The sequence below is a fragment of the Plecotus auritus genome (genome assembly GCF_963455305.1).
Source record: "Plecotus auritus genome assembly, chromosome: 1".
NCBI lineage: Eukaryota > Metazoa > Chordata > Mammalia > Chiroptera > Vespertilionidae > Plecotus > Plecotus auritus.
Window position 1 is genome coordinate 3,222,401 of NC_137770.1, and position 22,936 is coordinate 3,245,336.

Genomic DNA, 22,936 nt, shown 5'->3' on the forward strand with positions numbered 1-22,936 from the left:
CTTCTTCAGCTGACCCCGTGTTGGCACCTCAGTCCCTTGCGTAGCCCTCGTTTTCTTCTTCTTCCGCTTTGCTTTCATTGGGGCAACTCTCAGTCTTTTGAACGAAGGGACAAGGAGCTGCTCTGGGTCCATTGTGGTGATGCACGTAACGCTCTGGCACCCAAATTGGCTGCGCTGCTCCTTCTGGAAAGATACAAAACACAACCTCTTCCCCACATCATTACTGAATCTGGTAAAACCCTTGTCTGGTTTGTCCACCGGGCTAACCCGGCGGAGGCTATTGTCCAGGAGGCCCGATGCCTTTCCACTGCTGTACAATCCTCTGCAATGTAACTTAGAAATGTAACACTTAACATCCTCCCCCGCCCCCGTTTTTGTTTTTATAGTTGCTTTTTTTTAATATATTTTATTGATTTTTTACAGATAGGAAGGGAGAGGGATAGAGAGTTAGAAACATCGATGAGAGAGAAACATCCATCAGCTGCCTCCTGCACACCCCCCACTGGGGATGTGCCCGCAACCAAGGCACATGCCCTTGACCGGAATCGAACCTGGGACCCTTGAGTCTGCAGGCCGACGCTCTATCCACTGAGCCAAACCGGTCAGGGCTATAGTTGCTTTTTAAGAGTAGAATTGGCTCTTGCTGCTATTGCCTGAGTCCTGATCTATCACTCCAGGGAGAGCTTGCCAATTCTGCGCTTCCCAGGGTGGCATGATGAAGGTTTACTGGGCCGGCTGGAAAGGCTGCAGTGGGGTCAAGGATAAGGACCCTATTGGCTGGTGGGATGGGGGCTGGCCCCGCTTGAAGTTTCCCTGACTAGGGGGCATTGGATTATCATCAACATCACCCTTGGAGCGGCATTCATTGACCCAGTGCTTTCCTCTCCTGCATCCTGACCACAGTCCAGTCTGCTTGTCTCCCCTCCCTATAGCCCTTTGACTTTCATTTCTAGCATTGCAGTGTTTAGCAAAATGCCCTAAGTGTGCCACAGTTAAAGCAGCCCCCTTTCCTTTTTCTGCTGACCAGCGAGTAACATCTCCTTTAATGCGGCAGCTAATACCACTCCCCGAACATAGGCTGGTCCAATGTCAGCACAACCGCAAATAAAACACTTCCATCATAAGTAGTCTCCAGGTGAGAGGCAAGCCTTTGTGACAATATTAAGCGTCTGGTTCCACTATCTGTCTTAGTTCCCCTGCCACATTCGTCCATTCCCTTTCGGAAGTGGGCTCTAACCCAGGGGTGGGCAAACTTTTTGACTCGAGGGCCACAATGGGTTCTTAAACTGGACCGGAGGGCTGAACAAAAGCATGGATGGAGTGTTTGTGTGAACTAATATAAATTCAAAGTAAACTTCATTACATAAAAGGGTATGGTCTTTTTTTTTATTTCAATAGTTTTATTCATTTCAAACATTTTAACAAGAAGAATGTAAACACTAATTATTATAATTTGAAACTTCAAAAAATGGAGGAATCATAGCACAATAACATACCTTATATTGAAGATGGCAAAGGCAAAATAAAATTGCCTAACAAAGGAAAGGTACAAAAGCCTTTCAAATTAAACTTAAATATAATAAAATAATTTAAAACTAAAACAAATAGAAAAGAACAAAATGTGTAAACAGTAAATTAAACATTTTCTTTAGTGCAACTTCCAAATTATGCCCGGGACATAGATGTAGATGGCAATGTAGACTGGGTTGAAAGGTTTTTGGTCTTTAAAACATCAACTTCAGTGGGAACAGTGTTGTTGGTCTCCTTTTTAGCTAATGCTCTGATACTGTGCTCTCCAGGGACATGTCTCCCTCCATCACCACGATAACGTGTCTCCGCATTCCCAGGGTGATGTCGGGGGACACGTCCGCGGGCATTACAAGGAGCCTCTGGAAGATTGAGAGGTTGTTCCTTCTACTGAATGGGGGATATAAATCCGCCCACTCAGAAGAAGGAGCTGCGGCCGTGTTTCCGACGTTGCCATGTTAACACTGCTGCTGGTGAAGGAGCGGAGGGGAGAGCAAGAGAACCCTCTGCTCTTTCAGCTCTGCGGGCCGGATAGAACAGCCAAACGGGCCGGATCTGGCCCGTGGGCCATAGTTTGCCCATGGATGCTCTAGGCAGTCCTGAATCAGGGACCACAGACTGAAAGTAGAGAGAGGAATTCTCCCTGGACCTTCAGCTATCTTAACGACCTCTAAGCTGCTTTCCTACCTTCTCCCATGCCTCTACATTTACCTTTCCTTCCTCGGGAAACCATGGGCAGGTTTTACTCACAAAATCCAACAAATTGCAAATCTGTTGATACCTCACACCACAGCCCCGTGCTTGGAGCATAGCCTTAAGCATGGATACGTCCTGTGATCCTGAATTCCCCATGTTGTACACATAGTTATTACTAAACTGCGCTCCTTGCTTTCCTTTTTTTACTTTCTGCACGTGCTTCACTGGAGCATCCTTTCACCTGACAGCTGCAGTTCCCCCAAACTCAGGCCCCACGTTGGGCGCCACATGTGCTGTGCCAGCACAACCAAGGGTTCGGTGAGCCTGGGGGGGGGGGGGGGAGGGCGGGGAGAGGGGGGAGGAGTAGCGAAGGATTAAATAAAAGACAGACAAAGAGAGTAAGCTGGGTCTAGGTGGATCTCCTGTGCCTGGCTGAGGCCACAGAGAAGGATCCAGACGGCAAGCTGAGCCTTTATTTTATAGCCAGAGGTCAACAAGAAAGTGGTCACCATAGTTACAATGGTTCTGGTGAGTTTCGCCTGTTTTGGCAGCACTTGCTGCACCTCCCACAGCCCATTAGCTACCCAGGAAGGATCTAGGGCAGCCGTGGGCAAACTACGGCCCGCGGGCCGAATCCGGCCCGTTCGGCTGTCCTATCCGGCCCTCGGAGCCGAAAGAGTGGAGGGTTCTCTTGCTCTCCTCCGCTCCTTTACTTTGAATTTATATTAGTTCACACAAACACTCCATCCATGCTTCTGTTCCAGCCCTCCGGTCCAGTTTAAGAACCCATGGTGGCCCTCGAGTCAAAAAGTTTGCCCACCCCTGAGGAGAGTCATAAGGTCAGGCTTAATTATGCTAAGAGGGCTGTGCCCTCTAAGCTGGGACTTGTTTGTGGCTTTGCCAACAGGTCAGTCCGAGGCTTAACCTTATAACCGCTCCCTACACTTTCCCTTCTTTTAATATATTTTATTGATTTCAGAGAGGAAGGGAGAGGGGGAGAGAGAGAGAGAGAGAAACATCAATGATGAGAGAGAATCATGGACCGGCTGCCTCCTGCACGCCCCCCACACGTGTGTCCTGACCTGACATTGAACTGTGACCTCCTGGTTCATAGGCAGACACTCAACCACTGAGGGCCACAAGCTTCGTCAGCTTTCTTTTGTGATAGGATCTTTCTGGAACACACGGGCCTCGGAAACCGGCCTAGGGCACGTGCCGGCGTCCTGAGACAACCCCGTGCGTGGACACCGGTCGCTTGGTCATGCCCTCACCAGCCACTGCGGCCACCTCCCCCCCCCCCCGGATCCGCATGGCAGCACCTGTGCCCAACGTCCTGTAATGACCCCAGGAGACGGGTTTTCCTGACACCACCCCCATCACTGGGACAGGCCGCTCAGCTTCCACACCGGTGACCAGCAACAGGTGTCGTGATTTGCCAGAAACCTGGGCATACAAGCGGGAGTGGGCTCTACGGGTGAACACCACCGACCTACACACTCTCAGAGTTTTGCCAAAGTCCGAGATGGGGTGAGCCACCCAGTGCTTCTTGGGTAACCGTAAGCAGCGCCCACAGCTCACACAGCGGGGCACCGGCAGGCTGGGCACCGTGGGGAGGAAGCCGGGGGGGAGGCAGCCGGGTTGACCACCAGCTTTCCCCCTGGGGAGAAGCCAGGGGACATGTCCTACCCCAAGGCTGTGTGGCCTGACGTTTTGCACAGTGTCCATGGCTGCTCCTGCCCCGTGCGAGGCGGGGTCACTTCCTTCCCTGGAACCCAGAGCCCACAGGCTGCCTGGCCGCCTCTGCGGGGCGGGGCCACAGAAGGACTGCCAGACCTTGAGGGCAGGACCTCCGGAGACACGGCCCCGGCACCGTGCGGCAGAGGGGGGCGGGGAGTCCACCAGGCCCGGCCCTGCACCCCAGGCGGAGCCTTCGAGGCCCTCGCTGAGGCTGCTGTGCACCCCTGGACCAGGATCTGGGGCTTGAGAAGAAACCCCAAACCTCAGGAGATGGTGTGAGAACTGGACGGCAGGACAGGCGGAGGGACCCAGGAGACTGCTGGCTGGCACACAACGGGATGGGTGCCCCGGGGCACCTGGGCACTGGGCCTGCAAATGCTCTGCCAGCCCTGCCCACTGACCCCCCAGCACTTCAGGGGTGGGGGCTCTGGTGCCTCCCAGCACCCCCAGCCAAGGCCAGACCTCGGACTTGCAGGACGACCGAGCTGCATGCGGCACAAGACACAGACACGGAGGGTCCAAGGCCCTGGCGGTGGGTCCGCGCCCTCGGAGCGGTGGACGGCTGCTCGTGGTCCCAGCCATAGGGGCCTCTTCGGGCCCCGGTGACCGCCGTGACCGCCGTGACCGCCGTGAACGCTGTCCTTGCACCTCTGAGCCTGGAGGGCCGCTTCCCTCTGACCATGGTCGGCACCATCCTTCGGCCAATGATCAGGCCACGATGGAGCCAGGGAGGGAAGGAGGGCAGAGGCAGCGCGAGGTGCTAATGAGGCTGGGGAAGCCAGGGGCCTCCGGGAGAACCCAGCCCCGGGGGGGGGGGGAGGGGGGCAGAGCACGTGACAGCGGGTTCTCACTCTGTCCCCTGGGCCCTGGGTGCCCGCCTCACGCCAACCCACACACCCATGTGAGGGGCCCACGGCCGCATCTGGACTCCCCCAGGCCCCCTGAAGGAGAAACCACCCAGAAAAAAAGGGAACTTCGGGAAGCGAGCCCTGACACTGGTTTCAATCCCGTTCTTAGTCTTCGCAGGGCTGGGGGAGGGGGGGGGCGGGGGCAGGTCACGTCTCAGGGACCCAGCTACCAGCTCCTAGGACGTGGGGCTGTGGGCACAGCCACAGCCACCAGGAGCCACATGCACCGGGGGCAAGAGCGGGCAGGCCGGGGGCACTGCCTCCACAGCCCCCGCCAAGGGTGAGTGGGGTCCCCACAGAGCAGGGCCGAGGGAGGACAGGGGGCCTGGCCACCAGCAGCGGAGGGGAGAGCAGGCCCTCGGGGACCCACAGACTGACAGGAGCAGCTGGGCCAGGGCCCGAGAGAAACACAGCCAGCGGGCGGGCAGGAGCCCAGGGCTGCCCGGGCCAGAGGGCAGGGCTGGGGCAGCCAGGGCAGGACCAGGCCCGGATGCACAGTGGTCTGAGCTGGGGACACAGGGAGGTGTCAGGTGTGGGGCAGGGGAGGAAGAGGACCCCCAGGTGGCCTGAGGGCCAGACCAGGCCAATGGGCTAAGTCAGAGGCCGAGGCCATGGGGCCCGGGGTGAGGGCAGCCGGTGGCGGGGCCCTGCGGAGAGGTGGACGTGGGCTCCCGTGCCCAGAGCGTGGGCAGCACAGGTTCGGTGGGCAGTTCCATGGGGGTGGGCAGGTGACAGGGTCCAGGGCTCAGGGCCAGCAGCTGCCGGGCACAGGGCAGCTGACCAGCAACAGGAAAGAGCAAAGGTCCAGAGGGACACCCTCTGGGGGAGGGCAGGGTGAGCAGAGGCTGTAGGAGAAAGAGCTGGTGGGTGGGAGGACAGGAGCTGGGTGGGAGCTGGGTGGGAGCTGGGTGGGAGCTGGTTGGGAGCTGGGTGGGAGCTGGCAGAGCTGTGCAGGTGAGCAGGGGGCCGGTGGGAGGGCAGGAGCTGGGTGGGAGCTGGCAGAGCTGTGCAGGTGAGCAGGGGGCCGGTGGGAGGGCAGGAGCTGGGTGGGAGCTGGCAGAGCTGTGCAGGTGAGCAGGGGGCTGGTGGGAGGGCAGGAGCTGGGTGGGAGCTGGCAGAGCTGTGCAGGTGAGCAGGGGGCCGGTGGGAGGGCAGGAGCTGGCTGGGAGCTGGCAGAGCTGTGCAGGTGAGCAGGGGGGTGGTGGGAGGGCAGGAGCTGGGTGGGAGCTGGGTGGGAGCTGGCAGAGCTGTGCAGGTGAGCAGGGGGCTGGTGGGAGGGCAGGAGCTGGGTGGGAGCTGGCAGAGCTGTGCAGGTGAGCAGGGGGGTGGTGGGAGGGCAGGAGCTGGGTGGGAGCTGGCAGAGCTGTGCAGGTGAGCAGGGGGCCGGTGGGAGGGCAGGAGCTGGCTGGGAGCTGGCAGAGCTGTGCAGGTGAGCAGGGGGGTGGTGGGAGGGCAGGAGCTGGGTGGGAGCTGGCAGAGCTGTGCAGGTGAGCAGGGGGGTGGTGGGAGGGCAGGAGTTGGGTGGGAGCTGGCAGAGCTGTGCAGGTGAGCAGGGGGGTGGTGGGAGGGCAGGAGCTGGGTGGGAGCTGGGTGGGAGCTGGCAGAGCTGTGCAGGTGAGCAGGGGGGTGGTGGGAGGACAGGAGCTGGGTGGGAGCTGGGTGGGAGCTGGGTGGGAGCTGGGTGGGAGCTGGGTGGGAGCTGGCAGAGCTGTGCAGGTGAGCAGGGGGCCGGTGGGAGGGCAGGAGCTGGGTGGGAGCTGGCAGAGCTGTGCAGGTGAGCAGGGGGGTGGTGGGAGGGCAGGAGCTGGGTGGGAGCTGGGTGGGAGCTGGCAGAGCTGTGCAGGTGAGCAGGGGGCCGGTGGGAGGGCAGGAGCTGGGTGGGAGCTGGCAGAGCTGTGCAGGTGAGCAGGGGGCCGGTGGGAGGGCAGGAGCTGGGTGGGAGCTGGCAGAGCTGTGCAGGTGAGCAGGGGGGTGGTGGGAGGGCAGGAGCTGGGTGGGAGCTGGCAGAGCTGTGCAGGTGAGCAGGGGGCCGGTGGGAGGGCAGGAGCTGGGTGGGAGCTGGCAGAGCTGTGCAGGTGAGCAGGGGGCCGGTGGGAGGGCAGGAGCTGGGTGGGAGCTGGCAGAGCTGTGCAGGTGAGCAGGGGGCTGGTGGGAGGACAGGGAGCTGGGTGGGAGCTGGGTGGGAGCTGGCAGAGCTGTGCAGGTGAGCAGGGGGCCGGTGGGAGGGCAGGAGCTGGGTGGGAGCTGGGTGGAAGCTGGGTGGGAGCTGGCAGAGCTATGCAGGTGAGCAGGGGGGTGGTGGGAGGGCAGGAGCTGGGTGGGAGCTGGGTGGAAGCTGGGTTGGAGCTGGCAGAGCTGTGCAGGTGAGCAGGGGGGTGGTGGGAGGGCAGGAGCTGGGTGGGAGCTGGGTGGAAGCTGGGTGGGAGCTGGCAGAGCTGTGCAGGTGAGCAGGGGGGTGGTGGGAGGGCAGGAGCTGGGTGGGAGCTGGCAGAGCTGTGCAGGTGAGCAGGGGGGTGGTGGGAGGGCAGGAGCTGGGTGGGAGCTGGGTGGAAGCTGGGTGGGAGCTGGCAGAGCTGTGCAGGTGAGCAGGGGGGTGGTGGGAGGGCAGGAGCTGGGTGGGAGCTGGCAGAGCTGTGCAGGTGAGCAGGGGGCCGGTGGGAGGGCAGGAGCTGGGTGGGAGCTGGGTGGGAGCTGGCAGAGCTGTGCAGGTGAGCAGGGGGCCGGTGGGAGGGCAGGAGCTGGGTGGGAGCTGGGTGGGAGCTGGCAGAGCTGTGCAGGTGAGCAGGGGGCCGGTGGGAGGGCAGGAGCTGGGTGGGAGCTGGGTGGGAGCTGGCAGAGTTGTGCAGGTGAGCAGGGGGCTGGTGGGAGGGCAGGAGCTGGGTGGGAGCTGGGTGGGAGCTGGCAGAGCTGTGCAGGTGAGCAGGGGGGTGGTGGGAGGGCAGGAGCTGGGTGGGAGCTGGCAGAGCTGTGCAGGTGAGCAGGGGGGTGGTGGGAGGGCAGGAGCTGGGTGGGAGCTGGGTGGAAGCTGGCAGAGCTATGCAGGTGAGCAGGGGGCCGGTGGGAGGGCAGGGAGCTGGGTGGGAGCTGGGTGGGAGCTGGCAGAGCTGTGCAGGTGAGCAGGGGGCCGGTGGGAGGGCAGGGAGCTGGGTGGGAGCTGGGTGGGAGCTGGCAGAGCTGTGCAGGTGAGCAGGGGGCCGGTGGGAGGGCAGGATCTGGGTGGGAGCTGGGTGGGAGCTGGCAGAGCTGTGCAGGTGAGCAGGGGGCCGGTGGGAGGGCAGGAGCTGGGTGGGAGCTGGGTGGGAGCTGGCAGAGCTGTGCAGGTGAGCAGGGGGCCGGTGGGAGGGCAGGAGCTGGCTGGGAGCTGGCAGAGCTGTGCAGGTGAGCAGGGGGGTGGTGGGAGGGCAGGAGCTGGGTGGGAGCTGGCAGAGCTGTGCAGGTGAGCAGGGGGCTGGTGGGAGGGCAGGAGCTGGGTGGGAGCTGGGTGGGAGCTGGCAGAGCTGTGCAGGTGAGCAGGGGGGTGGTGGGAGGGCAGGAGCTGGGTGGGAGCTGGCAGAGCTGTGCAGGTGAGCAGGGGGCCGGTGGGAGGGCAGGAGCTGGGTGGGAGCTGGGTGGGAGCTGGCAGAGCTCTGCAGGTGAGCAGGGGGCCGGTGGGAGGGCAGGAGCTGGGTGGGAGCTGGCAGAGCTGTGCAGGTGAGCAGGGGGCCGGTGGGAGGGCAGGAGCTGGGTGGGAGCTGGCAGAGCTGTGCAGGTGAGCAGGGGCCGGTGGGAGGGCAGGAGCTGCCCAGGAATCAGGGGACAAAGGCCTGGGGTGAGCAGGTGGGTAGAGAGGGATCACAGGGCAGTAGGTCATTGTTGGCCAGGGGCTCAGGGGAAAAGGGGCAGAGTGCAGGAATCCAAGCTCCTGGCTGGGTCAGGGCTGAGGCCCAGGGCAGGGAGCTGAGGCCCAGGGGAGGGGAGCTGAGGCCCCTGGGCAGGGGGCTAGACCAGACCTGGTAGAAATGGGGTTCAGATGGACAAAGGCAGAGACTGGAGGACAGAGGCCTGAGCTCCTCTGAAGGCCCAGGAAGAGGCATGGTGGAGAGTAGGGGGCAGGGAAGGCTTGTGGGGAGCAGCTGGAGGGGGTGAGCCCGCAGGGCACTGAGCGGGGGGCAGCCGCTGGGCTGGGAGCCCTGAGCAGCAGGCAGTTTGTCCAGCTGAGCTGGGAGGGAGCTGGGGGCTAAGGCAGGGCCTGAGCTAAAGGAGCCCAGGGTGAGGTGGGGGGAGAGCAGGGAGGGGAAGGACAGCGGGGCAGGGCCCTGGGGCTGAGCTGATGGGGCCACACAGGGGGCGGGGGCACGGACACCATGCAGAAGGCTGCCAAGGCCAGTGCCAGCCTCCAAGCCATGCTGAGTGGGCCGGACTGAGGAAGGACCCGGCAGGAGGGCTCTGGACAGGCAGGAGCGGGGGGCAGCGCGGGGGCAGCGCCGGGGGGAGGCGCAAGCATGCGAGACTGCTGGGTGCAGAGGCTCAGCCTGGGCTGGGGGCTGCAGGGAGGAGCGGGGCGGGGGGGACTCCCACCGAGGGGCTCCAGGAGGGGGTGGGGACCAGGCAGTGCCTTGGCTGCAGCGCTGACCCAGAAGGGCAGGGGCAGTGGGCTGTGGACTGAGGCCCACCCGCCTGAGGAAGGGACTCCTCGCCAGGGCAGGGCCGGGCAGGGCAACAGGGCAGTGGGCTCAGGGACCGTGGAAGCCAGGCCGAGCAAGAGCCACCGGTTAGGGCCCCGAGGCTCAGCGAGGACCAGGGGCTGGGGGTGGGGGCTCGAGCTCAGGCAGCGCTGGCTGAGCTGCTGAGCCTGGCACCCGCCTGGCACCCACGCCTGAGAGGCGGGAGGCCCCGGGTGGCAGAGCATCACGGGGCAGCCGGTCTGCAGGCTTCTGGGAGCCCGTGGGCCACGGGCATGGGGCTCAGCGCTGTCCCAGGCCTGGGCCCCCGACGCCCTGCCCAGGCCTCGGTAGGGTGAGACCTGGCAGTCACGTGGACCCTCTCTTCCAGCCTCCACCACGGCCCCGTCGGTCTTCCCGCTGTCCCCCAAATGTGGCACCACGTCCAGCTTCCCGCTGTCCCTGGGCTGCCTGGTCTCTGGCTACTTCCCGGAGCCCGTGACTGTGTCCTGGAACTCGGGCGCCCTGACCAGCGGGGTGTACACCTTCCCATCCGTCCTCCGCGCGGGCCTCTACTCTATGAGCAGCATGGTGACGGTGCCCGCCGGCTCGTCCGACCAGACCTTCACCTGCAACGTCGCCCACCCGGCCAGCAGCACCAAGGTGGACAAGATCGGTGAGCACCCAGCCACGGAGAGGCGTCTGCCAGGAGACAAACCACAGAGCAGGGATCGCTGCCCCAGCCCAGGGCAGTGGGGGGAGTGCAGACGGTCTCCCCAAGCTCGGGGAGGGGTCCTCTGGGCATGACCCCCGGGCCTAGGACGGGCACAGGCTCTGGAGCCACAGGGTGGGTGCTGGTCTCAGACCTGCCAAACTCTGGCCCTGCCCTCTGGGACCCCGGTAACCCTCAGCCTGCTCTCTCTGCAGTGCCCGTAGGTGGATCCCCACCCACCGTCACCCCCTGCACGTGCCCAGGTGAGTAGACCACCCCCAGGAGGAGGCCCATGGGGAGCGCCCGCCCAGGGGAGGCCTGCCCAGGGCTGACCCCTGGCCACTGTGTCTCCCCCCAGCTTGTGAGACCCTGGGAGGGCCCTCGGTCTTCATCTTCCCCCCGAAACCCAAGGACACCCTCATGATCTCCCGGACACCCGCGGTCACGTGCCTGGTGGTGGACGTGGCCCCGGAAGAGCTGGACGTCGAGTTCACCTGGTACGTGGACGACAAGCAGGTGAGCGCGGAGAAGGTGACGGCGCAGCAGCAGCAGTTCAACAGTACCTACCGCGTGGTCAACTCCCTCGCCATCGCGCACCAGGACTGGCTGAAGGCCAAGGTGTTCAAGTGCAAGGTCAACAACAAGGCCATCCCGGCCCCCATCGAGAGGACCATCTCCAAGGCCAGAGGTGGGGAGCAGACAGGGGGCCCGGGGCCGGGGTTGGGGGGCCAGCCCTCCACCTGGGAGTGACCATCTGCTGACCCCATCCCACAGGGCAAGTCCGGGACCCGCAGGTGTACGTCCTGGGCCCACACGCGGACGAGCTGTCCAAGGACAAGGTCAGCGTGACCTGCCTGGTCAAGGACTTCTTCCCGCCGGACATCAGCGTGGAGTGGCAGAGCAACGGGCAGCCGGAGCCCGAGACCAAGTACTCCGCGACCCCGCCCCAGAAGGACCAGGAGGGCTCCTTCTTCCTGTACAGCAAGCTCACCGTGGACAAGGCCCGGTGGCAGCGGGGGGACCCCTTCACGTGTGAGGTGATGCACGAGGCCCTGCACAACCACTACACCCAGAAGTCCGTCTCCCGGAGCCCGGGTAAATGAGCAGCGCCCGGCGCCCGGCGCCCCCTGTACATACCCTCGGGCACCCAGCATTCAATAAAGCACCCAGCGCGGCCCTGGGACCCTGCGACACTGTGGTGGTTCTTTCCGGGGCGGAGGGCGGGCCGGCTCGCAGGCTGGTGGGCACCGCTAGGGCGGGACCCAGAGCCGGTGGGCCTGCAGGTGCCAGGGCGGGACGGCTTCCCCGGGGAGCCACTCCTCGCCCACACCCCCCACTGCCGGCCGGAGAGGACTCGGTCAGGAGATGTGGACGGGGGGGGGGGGGGGGGGGGGGGGGCAGGAGATGCCGCTCAGGGACAGGAGGCCCGGGGTGCCCGCCTCTGAGCTGTGGGCAGGGCCTGGTCTCCAGGGTGTCTTGTCCACTGGTCCCCAGGGCTCCCGGACATGGCCCTGTGCCCGCACAGGGGCACACTGGCCCATGGTGTGGGACAGGCCCTCCGTGCCCTCGAGACCAAGCCTCCCAGCCTCCCTCGGGCGAGGGGGCTCTGTGGGCCATGTCCCGCCTGGGCCAGGCCTGTCCACTCATGAGGACACTCACCCGATTGCCCCAAAGAGGCAGAGGGGGGCAGCCCTGGGGTCCCGGGCAGGGACTGTCCAGAGGCCACAGGGACACTGAACCAGACCCGTGGAAAGCAAGGCACTCCCACAGACCAGCACCAGCACACGGGGCCACCTTCACACACACACGTGCGCACGCACACACACGTGCACACACACGAACACGCATGCGTGGACGCACATGAATGTGTGGGTACACACGTGTACACATGTATGCACACACTTGCACACAGAGACAGGCCTTACCCTGCACAGGCCCAGACCAGAGAACAGAACGGGCCCTGGGAACCCCCACATGTAAACCAGCCTGCCCCCCTCCCCAATGCCCCAGGGTCACTCAGCAGCTCATCCCACACTGACACCCCTCCCCCTTCCCAGGCACCCACACCCTCCCCCACACACAGAAGTCCTCCCCACACACCCACCGGCCTCAGGCCCACCCACTTGTCCTGCACTCCCAGCTCAGACCGGGCGCTGGGCCTTCCCCAGGCAGGGCCCTCCTGCCCTCTGACCCCAGGGGGAGCAGGCAGAGGGGCTGGTGGACGTGAGCGCAGGCTGGACGGCGGGTCAGCCCACCTTGTCCCCCAGGGCCCCGTGTGGGTGGCAGAGAGGAGGGGGCAGCCTGGCCAGGCTGAGACCAGGGCCTGAGGCAGAGGGCGGGGGAGCCGGGCACCCCGGGCCATCCCCCATTCACAGGGAGCCCCTGTGCCAGCCCCAGGCCGCCAGCCCCCACGGCCCCGCACTGACCCCCCTCCCTGCGCAGAGCTGCTCCTGGACGAGAGCTGTGCCGAGGCCCAGGACGGGGAGCTGGACGGGCTGTGGACCACCATCTCCATCTTCATCACCCTCTTCCTGCTCAGCGTGTGCTACAGCGCCACCGTCACGCTCTTCAAGGTGGGCTCCCACATGCCTCACGCGCCTCACACGCCCCACGCTGTGTCCATGCACCCCACACGCCCCACGCTGTGTCCACGCTATCGCCATGCATCCCACGTCGTGCCCACGCACCCCACGCTGTGTCCACGTGCACCACACGCCCCACGCTGTGCCCACACTATCGCCACGTATGCCACATCATGCCCACGCACCCCACACTATGTCCACGTGCACCACACACCCCACGTGCCCCACACTATGTCCACGTGCACCACACGCCCCACGCTGTGCCCACACTATCGCCACGTATGCCACATCATGCCCACGCACCCCACACTATGTCCACGTGCCCCACACACCCCACGTGCCCCACACTATGTCCACGTGCACCACACGCCCCACGCTGTGCCCACGCTATCGCCACGTATGCCACATCATGCCCATGCACCCCACACTATGTCCACGTGCACCACACACCCCACGTGCCCCACATGCCCCACGCTGTGCCCACGCTATCGCCACGTATGCCACATCATGCCCACGCACCCCACGCTGTGTCCACGTGCACCACACACCCCACGTGCCCCACACGCCCCACGCTGTGCCCACGCTATCACCACGTATGTCACATCATGCCCACGCACCCCACGCTGTGTCCACGTGCACCACACACCCCACGTGCCCCACACACCCCACGCTGTGCCCACGCTATCGCCACGTATGCCACATCATGCCCACGCACCCCACGCTGTGTCCACGTGCACCACACACCCCACGTGCCCCACACGCCCCACGCTGTGTCCACGTGCACCACACACCCCACATGCCCCACGTGCCCCACGCTGTGCCCACACTATCGCCATGCGTCCCACGTCGTGCCCACATGCCCCATGTGCCCCATGCACCCGATGCTGTGCCCACGCGCCCCACACGCCCGTCATGCCCACGCTATCCCCACGCATCCCACATCATGCCCACGCACCCCATGCCGTGTCCACACGCCCCACACACCCCACACGCCCCACGCCGTGCCCACACGCCCCTCGCAGTGCCCTGTCCCTCACTGTCCCCACTTTGTCCCTCACTCCCCATGCCGTCCCCCCGCCAGCCCACCTGGCCCCGGCCCGCAGAGGCTGACTGCCCCCCCCCGCCCCCCGCAGGTGAAGTGGATCTTCTCCTCGGTGGCCGACCTGAAGAGGACCATCGTCCCCGACTACAGGAACATGATCGGACAAGGGGCTTAGCGTCCCGCCCAGCAAGCGCCCGGCTGCCCCGACCCGCCAAGGCCTCCGCCCGCCGGTCCACCTGCTGCAACGCCTGCTCCTCCGCCCTCTGACCTCGCCGCCCTCTGACCTCTCCACCCGCGAAGGCCAGGCCCCCCGGGCCTGCACCCCGCCCTCTGGCCTCATGGCCATCACAGGCTGCGTCCCGCCCGGGACCTGCCCCTTGGAGAACCGAGCGGACAGCAGGTTCTGTTCCAACCTGAGCTGACGGACGCCCGCCCGCCCGCCCTCCACGCAGCCACCGACGCCACCCCGGGTCGTGTGGCCACCAAGGCCTCCCTCTGGCAGCCTGTCCCGCCCCAGAACTCTGCCTGGGCCGCGTGCGAGTCCGTCCTGAGGGGCGGAGGCCCGGCGCCCGGTGTGTGGACAGGAGCAGGAGGCCGGGCTCCCGGGAGGTGCCGAGTCCCCCTCCGGGAAGCTCCACGTGGGCCCTGACAGTCGCTCGGCCGCCTCCACCGGAGCACACCCTCCGAGCGGGGCCGGGCGGGGCTGCTGCGGGGCCCGGGGGCAGGATGGTACCACCCAGGGCGGGTGGGCGTCGGCCCGCCAGCCTCCCGGGGTGGGGCCCAGTGACCAGGTCCCAGCAGGTGGGACCCAGCCTCCGTGGACAGAGGCGTGGGTGTGGAGGTGCAGCGCGCCCCGAGGGCCCGGGGCGCAGCACAGGCCTGAGTCCCGCCCCCTCGCCCGCCCAGGTAGCCCCTGCTCCGGGGAGGGGGGGCTGAGAGCCGAGAGCCCTGGACGGAGAACGGCTGGACGGAGAACGGGACCGGCCGGTGGACAGACGCCCCGATCCCCAGGGAGCGCCCACCGGCACGTCCCGCCGGGAAGGAGGGAGACACGGACCCGTGAGGGGGGGAACGCGCAGAGGTGACTCGCAGGAAACGCGCCTTGTAGCCTGGGCCGCTGTTTGTTTTCTGTTTGACTTTCTGGAGCCCGTCCGTGGTCTCTCCTGGTGTGTGGTGTGTGTGTGTAACGACAATAAAAACTCCTTAAACGTCCATGGCTCGCGGGACCTCCCTGTGCTGCTGCCGCATGAGTCCGGAGCCGGCGGAGGTGTGCGGGGGCAGGGGGGGCACCCTCTCCCAGAGCCACAACCTGCCCCCCTCCTCCTCCCCCCGCTTCAGCCGGCATCCAGCCCAGAGGGTGAGGAAGGCAGGCCAGAAACCAGGGGGCGCCGGGAGCCACATGGGCATCCGGGGCTGGGGCTGGGGCTGGGGCAAGGACTGGCCGTGCAAGACACTGTGTGGGGGTCAGTCAGCACCCACAGGAAGCGGAACAGCACCCAGAGACACTCCCCGTCCCGGAGCCCGAGGCCCAGGGTGGGTGCTGCTGCGGGCTGGCTCCCCCGAGGCCTCTCTCCGGGGCGTGTGGACGGCCCCCTTCCCCAGGGTCCTCACATGGCCGTCCGTCTGCGCGTCTGTGTCCCGTCTCCTCTTCTTTCTTTCTTCTTCTTTTTTTAAAGCTTTTTTTTAAAGAACTAATCAGCAACTCATTTATTGAGTATTTTCTAAGTGCCAGAGACTTCATTCTTAATATCTAAATTCTTTTTTTTAAAAAATATATTTTATTGATTTTTTACAGATTGGAAGGGAGAGGGATAGAGAGTTAGAAACATCGATGAGAGAGAAACATCGATCAGTTGCCTCCTGCACACCTCCCACTGGGGATGTGCCCGCAACCAAGGTACATGCCCTTGACCGGAATCGAACCCGGGACCCTTCAGTCCGCAGGCCGACGCTCTATCCACTGAGCCAAACCGGTTTCGGCTTAAAGCTTTTTTTTTTATTATTGATTTCAGAGAGGAAGAGGGAGAGAGAGATAGAAACATCAATAACAAGAGAAAATCATTGATTGGCTGCATTCTGCACGCCCACACATGCACACACACACATGCACACGCACACAGGACCTCACACACGAACACACACGCACACAGGACCTCTCACACATGAATACATGCACATGCAGGTCCTCGCACATGCACGTGCGCACACAGGACCTCACACACATGAACACACATGCACATACACACAGGACCTCACACGCATGAACACATGCACACACAGGTCCGTGAACACATAGGTCCTCACACACATGAACACATGCACACATGGGTCCACACACAGGTCCGTGCACACATAGGTCCTCACACACATGAACACATGCACACATGGGTACACACACACACACACAGGACCTCACACACATACACACACAGGTCCTCACACACATGCACATACACACACATACATGTCCTCTATACACATGCACACACGCATACACACAGGAGCTCGCACACATGAACACACACGCACACAGGACCTCTCACACGTGAACACATGTACATGCAGGTACTCGACATGCACACATGACCTCACACGTGTGAACACACATGCACATGCACACAGGCCCTCACATACATGAACACATGCACACACAGGTCTGCACACATATAGGTCCTCACACACATGAACACATGCACACATGGGTCCACACACGCATACGTCCTCACACACACACACAGGACCTCACACACATACACACACACACACACAGAGGTCCTCACACACATACACACACACACAGGTCCTCACACACATGCACATACACACACATACAGGTCCTCTATACACATGCACACACATGCATACACACAGGACCTCTCACACATGAACACATGTACATGCAGGTCCTTGCACATGCACACACAGGACCTCTCACACATGAACACACATGCACATAGGTCCTCGCACACATGAGCACATGTACACAGGGGTCCGCACACACATAGGTCCTCACACACACACACAGGACCTCACACACATACACACACACATACAGGTCCTCACACACACGCGCGCACACACACACACATCAGGCACTGCCCACTGGGGCGCCTCATGCCCGAACCTTTGCTCAGGCCCCTCCTCCGGTGCCCCCCCTCCTCCGGTGCCCCCCCTCTCCGGTGCCCCCCTCTCCGGTGCCCCCCCTCTCCGGTGCCCCCCCTCTCCGGTGCCCCCCTCTCCGGTGCCCCCCCATCTCCGGTGCCCCCTCCTCCGGTGCCCCCCCTCTCCGGTGCCCCCCTCTCCGGTGCCCCCCCTCTCCGGTGCCCCCCCTCTCCGGTGCCCCCCTCTCCGGTGCCCCCCTCTCCGGTGCCCCCCCCTCTCCGGTGCCCCCCTTCTCCGGTGCCCCCCCTCTCCGGTGCCCCCCCTCTCCGGTGCCCCCCTTCTCCGGTGCCCCCACTTCTCCGGTGCCCCCCATCTCCGGTGCCCCCCTTCTCCGGTGCCCCCACTTCTCCGGTGCCCCCCATCTCCGGTGCCCCCCTTCTCCGGTGCCCCCCTCTCCGGTGCCCCCTCCATGCACCCAGCAGCTCCCGCCCTCCTGCTCGGTGCCTGTCCCCTGAGCACCCAGGAGAGCACAGCACACGCCGTCCCACACTCACGTGGCCTCCCGCTCAGGAACCCCTGCGGCCGTCTCCCAAGACCCCGTGCGGCCGTGTCCCAGGAGCCCGTGCGGCCGTGTCCCAGGAGCCCGTGCGGCCGTCTCCCAGGAGCCCGTGCGGCCGTCTCCCAGGAGCCCACAGCGACTCCCAGGGCCAGTCCCGCCCACACGGATGCCTGGACCCCTGGGAAGGAGCGCGGGTCCTGGCCGGGGCAGTGCGGACGGGCGGGGGGCAGACGGGCGGGGGCAGACGGGCGGGGGCGGACGGGCGGGGGCGCAGCATCAGGACCGGTGGCTGCGCATCGCCCGTTCCCCGTGTTCCTGTCCAGCCTCCCGGCGGGTCAGGTGTGTGAGTGTCTGTCTGAGAGACAGTTTCAAAGAACCAGAGCGGGGTGCGGAGACCCCCACACGGACACGCACACAGGGTCACGGAGAGGCACCCACCCGGCGGCGCAGTGAGCTGGAGCCGTTCCAGGCACCACCCGCCAGGCCTCGCCCATCAACGTTTCCCTCTCACATCGGTGTTTCCCTCCCTCCCTCCCTCCCTCCCTCTCTCTCTCTCTAAAGTCAGTAAAAACGCACCCTCGTGAGGACTGAAGGTAAAAAGCATGTTGCTTGTGGCAGACCACCAGACCCACGCACCCGGCTGCTTACGGGGACTTGGTGGGCAGGCCTGTGGCTTATCAGGCGGTGGGGACGCGGGGGACGCGTGGGGAAGCGTGGGGAAGCGTGGGAACGCGTGGAGAAGCGTGGGGACGCGTGGGGAAGCGTGGGGACGCGTGGGGACGCGTGGGAACGCGTGGAGAAGCGTGGGGACGCGTGGGAACGCGTGGAGAAGCGTGGGGACGCGTGGGGGAGCGTGGGGACGCGTGGGGGAGCGTGGGGACGCGTGGGGGAGCGTGGGGACGCGTGGGGGAGCGTGGGGACGCGTGGGGGAGCGTGGGGAAGCGTGGAGGAGCGTGGGGACGCGTGGGGAAGCGTGGGGACGCGTGGGGACGCGTGGAGAAGCGTGGGGACGCGTGGGGACGCCTGGGGACGCGTGGGGACGCGTGGGGGAGCGTGGGGACGCGTGGGGAAGCGTGGGGACGCGTGGGGAAGCGTGGGGACGCGTGGGGAAGCGTGGGGACGCGTGGGGAAGCGTGGGGACGCGTGGGGACGCGTGGGGGAGCGTGGGGGAGCGTGGGGACGCGTGGGGGAGCGTGGGGACGCGTGGGGGAGCGTGGGGACGCGTGGGGGAGCGTGGGGACGCGTGGGGAAGCGTGGGGGAGCGTGGGGACGCGTGGGGGAGCGTGGGGACGCGTGGGGGAGCGTGGGAACGCGTGGGGGAGCGTGGGAACGCGTGGGGGAGCCTGGGGGAGCGTGGGGACGCCTGGGGGAGCGTGGGGACGCGTGGGGACGCGTGGGGGAGCGTGGGGACGCCTGGGGGAGCGTGGGGACGCGTGGGGGAGCGTGGGGACGCGTGGGGGAGCGTGGGGACGCGTGGGGAAGCGTGGGAACATGTGGGGAAGCGTGGGAACACGTGGGGATGCTTGGAAGGCAGGAAGGAAGCCTGTGACCAGACCCCCAGCTCTCGCCCGTGACAGCGGCAGGAGCCTGCCGGGACTCCTGCTCACATCCAGGGCTGATGCTGGAGGGAGATGGAGCAGGGGAGCCCACGGCGCCCGCAGCCGTCTGCCTGGCTGACTCGTTTGGAAACGGGATCTTTGCGATGGAATTCGGGGCAGGATATTGAGATGACACTCGGTTTGGGGTGGGTCCCAGGTCCCATGACTGTGGCCTCCAAAGACAGCCCTGGCTGGCTCGGCCCCGTGGATAGAGCGCCAGCCCGGGGACTGAAAGGTCCCGGGTTGGATTCCAGCCGAGGGCAGGTACCTTGGTTGCAGGCTCAATCCCTGGCCCCGGTCAGGGCGAGTGTGGGAGGCAACCATTCCACGTGTCTCTCTCACACGGATGTTTCTCTCTCTCTCTGTCTGTCTCTCCCCCTCCCTCCACTCTCGCTAAAATTCAATGGGAAAAATATCCCGGGGTGAGGATTAACGGCAAACAAACAGGAAGATCTGGCACAGAGACGCCGGGCAGGAGGCCACGCGCAGACAGGGGCGGAAGCTGGGGTGGTGTCCAGCCCCAGACCCCGGAGCCTCCGCGGACCGCCGCCTGCTCGCTCACACCCCAGCTGACTGGGGCGTCCAGATGCGTGCGAACTCGCTCCTGTGGTTTAAGGCACCACGTTGTGGCGGGAGCCGGCAGGGCACGCGGACGCGGGCAGCCGAGTTCTCCAGACTCCGAAGGCCTGAGGGGAGGTGCTGATGGACTCGGCCGCGGAAACCAGGAATGTCTCTTAAGTAGCCAAGATCTGGACGCAGCCCCAGGGCCCGTCCGCAGACGAGTGGACAAAAAGCTGTGGTCCATCTACACCACGGAACACTGCGCAGCAGTAAAAGAGAAGGGTCTCCTACCCTTTGGGACAGCATGGAGGAGCCTGGGGAGCGTCATGCTACGTGAAATAAGCCAGTCAGAGAAAGACAAGTATCCCACCATCTCACTCCGATGTGGAATCTAATGAACAAAACAAACTGATGAAGAGAATGGACCCAGGGACACGGAAGCATGGAGCAGAGTGCGGAATCTCGGAGGGAAGGCGGAGGAGGGTGGGTGGGAGGTGATCAACCAAAGACCGTGTGTGCACATATGCATGGCCCCTGGGCACAGAAAGTAGCGTGGTGAGGGCCGGGGGTGAGGGTGGGGTGGGCGAGAGGAGAGTCAATGGGGGAAAGGGAATGTATGTAATACTCTCAACAATAAAGACTTTATAAATCTATGATAATAAAAGCGTAATGTGCTAATTAGACGGGACGTCCTTCTGGACGAAGCCGGGGCTGCGAGGAAAGCCTGGGTCCCGGGTGCCAGAGGGAAGCCGGAGCCGGCAGCCCCGGGAAGGAAGGCCCACTCCTGCATGAATTTCGTGCACCGGGCCTCTAGTGAACCAATAGATAAATGAATGAGCGAATTTCTGTTAAATGAAGGGCATGATAACAACGCGAAGGGACGGGGACTAACGGGGGGAAGGCCGTCCCACGTTTAACGGTCACCAGGGATCAGCGTTCGGATCGACTGCCCCGCGGATGCCCAAGACCCTGCCAGTGAGCTCGCGGGTCTCTTGTGTCAGACCTTCGTCGAAGGCCACCGGTCGTGGGACTCGGGACCCATCCCAAACCGAGTGTGATCTCAAGATCCCGGACCGAATTTCACTGGCAAAGACCCTGTTTCCAAAGGTCAACGGGGCAGGCGGCCGCCAGCGCCATCGGCTCCCCAGCTCCATCTCCCCCAGCGCCATGTTCTCCCCTGCTCCATCTCCCCCAGCGCCATCGGCTCCCCTGCTCCATCTCCCGCCATCGGCTCCCCTGCTCCATCTCCCCCAGCACCATCAGCTCCCCAGCTCCATCTCCCCCAGCGCCATCGGCTCCCCTGCTCCATCTCCCCCAGCGCCATCGGCTCCCCAGCTCCATCTCCCCCAGCGCCATGTTCTCCCCTGCTCCATCTCCCCCAGCACCATGTTCTCCCCTGCTCCATGTCCCCCAGCACCATGTTCTCCCCTGCTCCATCTCCCCCAGCACCATGTTCTCCCCTGCTCCATGTCCCCCAGCACCATGTTCTCCCCTGCTCCATCTCCCCCAGCGCCATCGGCTCCCCTGCTCCATCTCCCCCAGCGCCATCGGCTCTCCTGCTCCATCTCCCCCAGCGCCATGTTCTCCCCTGCTCCATCTCCCCCAGCACCATGTTCTCCCCTGCTCCATCTCCCCCAGCGCCATGTTCTCCCCTGCTCCATCTCCCCCAGCGCCATCGGCTCCCCTGCTCCATCTCCCCCAGCGCCATGTTCTCCCCTGCTCCATCCCCCCCAGCTCCATGTTCTCCCCTGCTCCATCTCCCCCAGCACCATGTTCTCCCCTGCTCCATCTCCCCCAGCGCCATGTTCTCCCCTGCTCCATCTCCCCCAGCGCCATCGGCTCCCCTGCTCCATCTCCCCCAGCGCCATGTTCTCCCCTGCTCCATCTCCCCCAGCGCCATGGGCTCCTCCATCTCCCCCAGCGCCATGGGCTCCTCCATCTCCCCCAGCACCATCGGCTCCCCTGCTCCATCTCCCCCAGCGCCATGTTCTCCCCAGCTCCATCTCCCCCAGCGCCATCGGCTCCCCTGCTCCATCTCCCCCAGCGCCATGTTCTCCCCTGCTCCATCTCCCCCAGCGCCATGTTCTCCCCTGCTCCATCTCCCCCAGCGCCATGTTCTCCCCAGCTCCATCTCCCCCAGCGCCATGTTCTCCCCTGCTCCATCTCCCCCAGCGCCATGTTCTCCCCTGCTCCATCTCCCCCAGCGCCATGTTCTCCCCAGCTCCATCTCCCCCAGCGCCATGTTCTCCCCTGCTCCATCTCCCCCAGCGCCATGTTCTCCCCTGCCCCATCTCCCCCAGCGCCATCGGCTCTCCTGCTCCATCTCCCTCAGCACCATGTTCTCCCCAGCTCCATCTCCCCCAGCGCCATCGGCTCCCCAGCTCCATCTCCCCCAGCGCCATGTTCTCCCCAGCTCCATCTCCCCCAGCGCCATGTTCTCCCCTGCTCCATCTCCCCCAGCGCCATGTTCTCCCCTGCTCCATGTCCCCCAGCGCCATCGGCTCCCCAGCTCCATCTCCCCCAGCGCCATGTTCTCCCCTGCTCCATCTCCCCCAGCGCCATGTTCTCCCCTGCTCCATCTCCCCCAGCGCCATCGGCTCCCCTGCCCCATCTCCCCCAGCGCCATCGGCTCTCCTGCTCCATCTCCCACCGGCATCGCGGCCTCAGGATGTAAAATGCCAAGAACGCCTTTAGGAAACGAGGTGAGGACAAGCGAGGGAGTTACGGGGGCCACGTGCCTGCAGACACACAAGCTCATTAGCAATGGGAGCGCGTTAGCGATGGGAGCGCTGATATCAGGACAGGAGGCGCTGCAGCCTCCAGGTGACGCTCTCTGGCGATGGGGACGCAGGACCCTCATGGGGAAGGCAGGGCCCACGTGCAGGGCCCCCCTGGGTGCAAAGGAGGGCAGGAAGCCTGGGTGGCTGTGTCGGTGCCAGGAAGGAGGTGGGCCCGGGGAGACACATGCACATGTGCATATCACACAGGTGTAGGCACCCACCCACGTGTACACATGTATGAACACAGAAACACTCACATCATACAGACACATACACCCACACATGTGCACCGAGATATCTGTTCATGTCACACATGTGCACACATATGCACATGTGTATGCACACAGCGAGGCACATGCATGTCATACAGATGCTTACACACATGCACACTGGGAGACACATGCATGCATGCCTCATAGACACACCCACACGTGGTTATATACATGTCCGCACACGGAAAGACACATGCATCTCACACATGCACACGTGTGT

The 22,936-nt window shown here is 64.2% G+C and overlaps 2 gene segments (V, D, J or C); both read left to right on the forward strand.

Annotated features, from left to right (window-relative positions):
- Positions 1-11,411, forward strand: part of LOC308242749 (Ig gamma-2 chain C region-like) — a 471,879-nt gene extending 460,468 nt beyond the window's left edge. The window contains exons 3-6 of the C gene segment in view: positions 9,863-10,184; positions 10,436-10,483; positions 10,579-10,908; positions 10,995-11,411.
- LOC308242753 (Ig alpha-1 chain C region-like) overlaps positions 1-22,936 on the forward strand; it is an 82,973-nt gene that overhangs the window by 37,305 nt on the left and 22,732 nt on the right.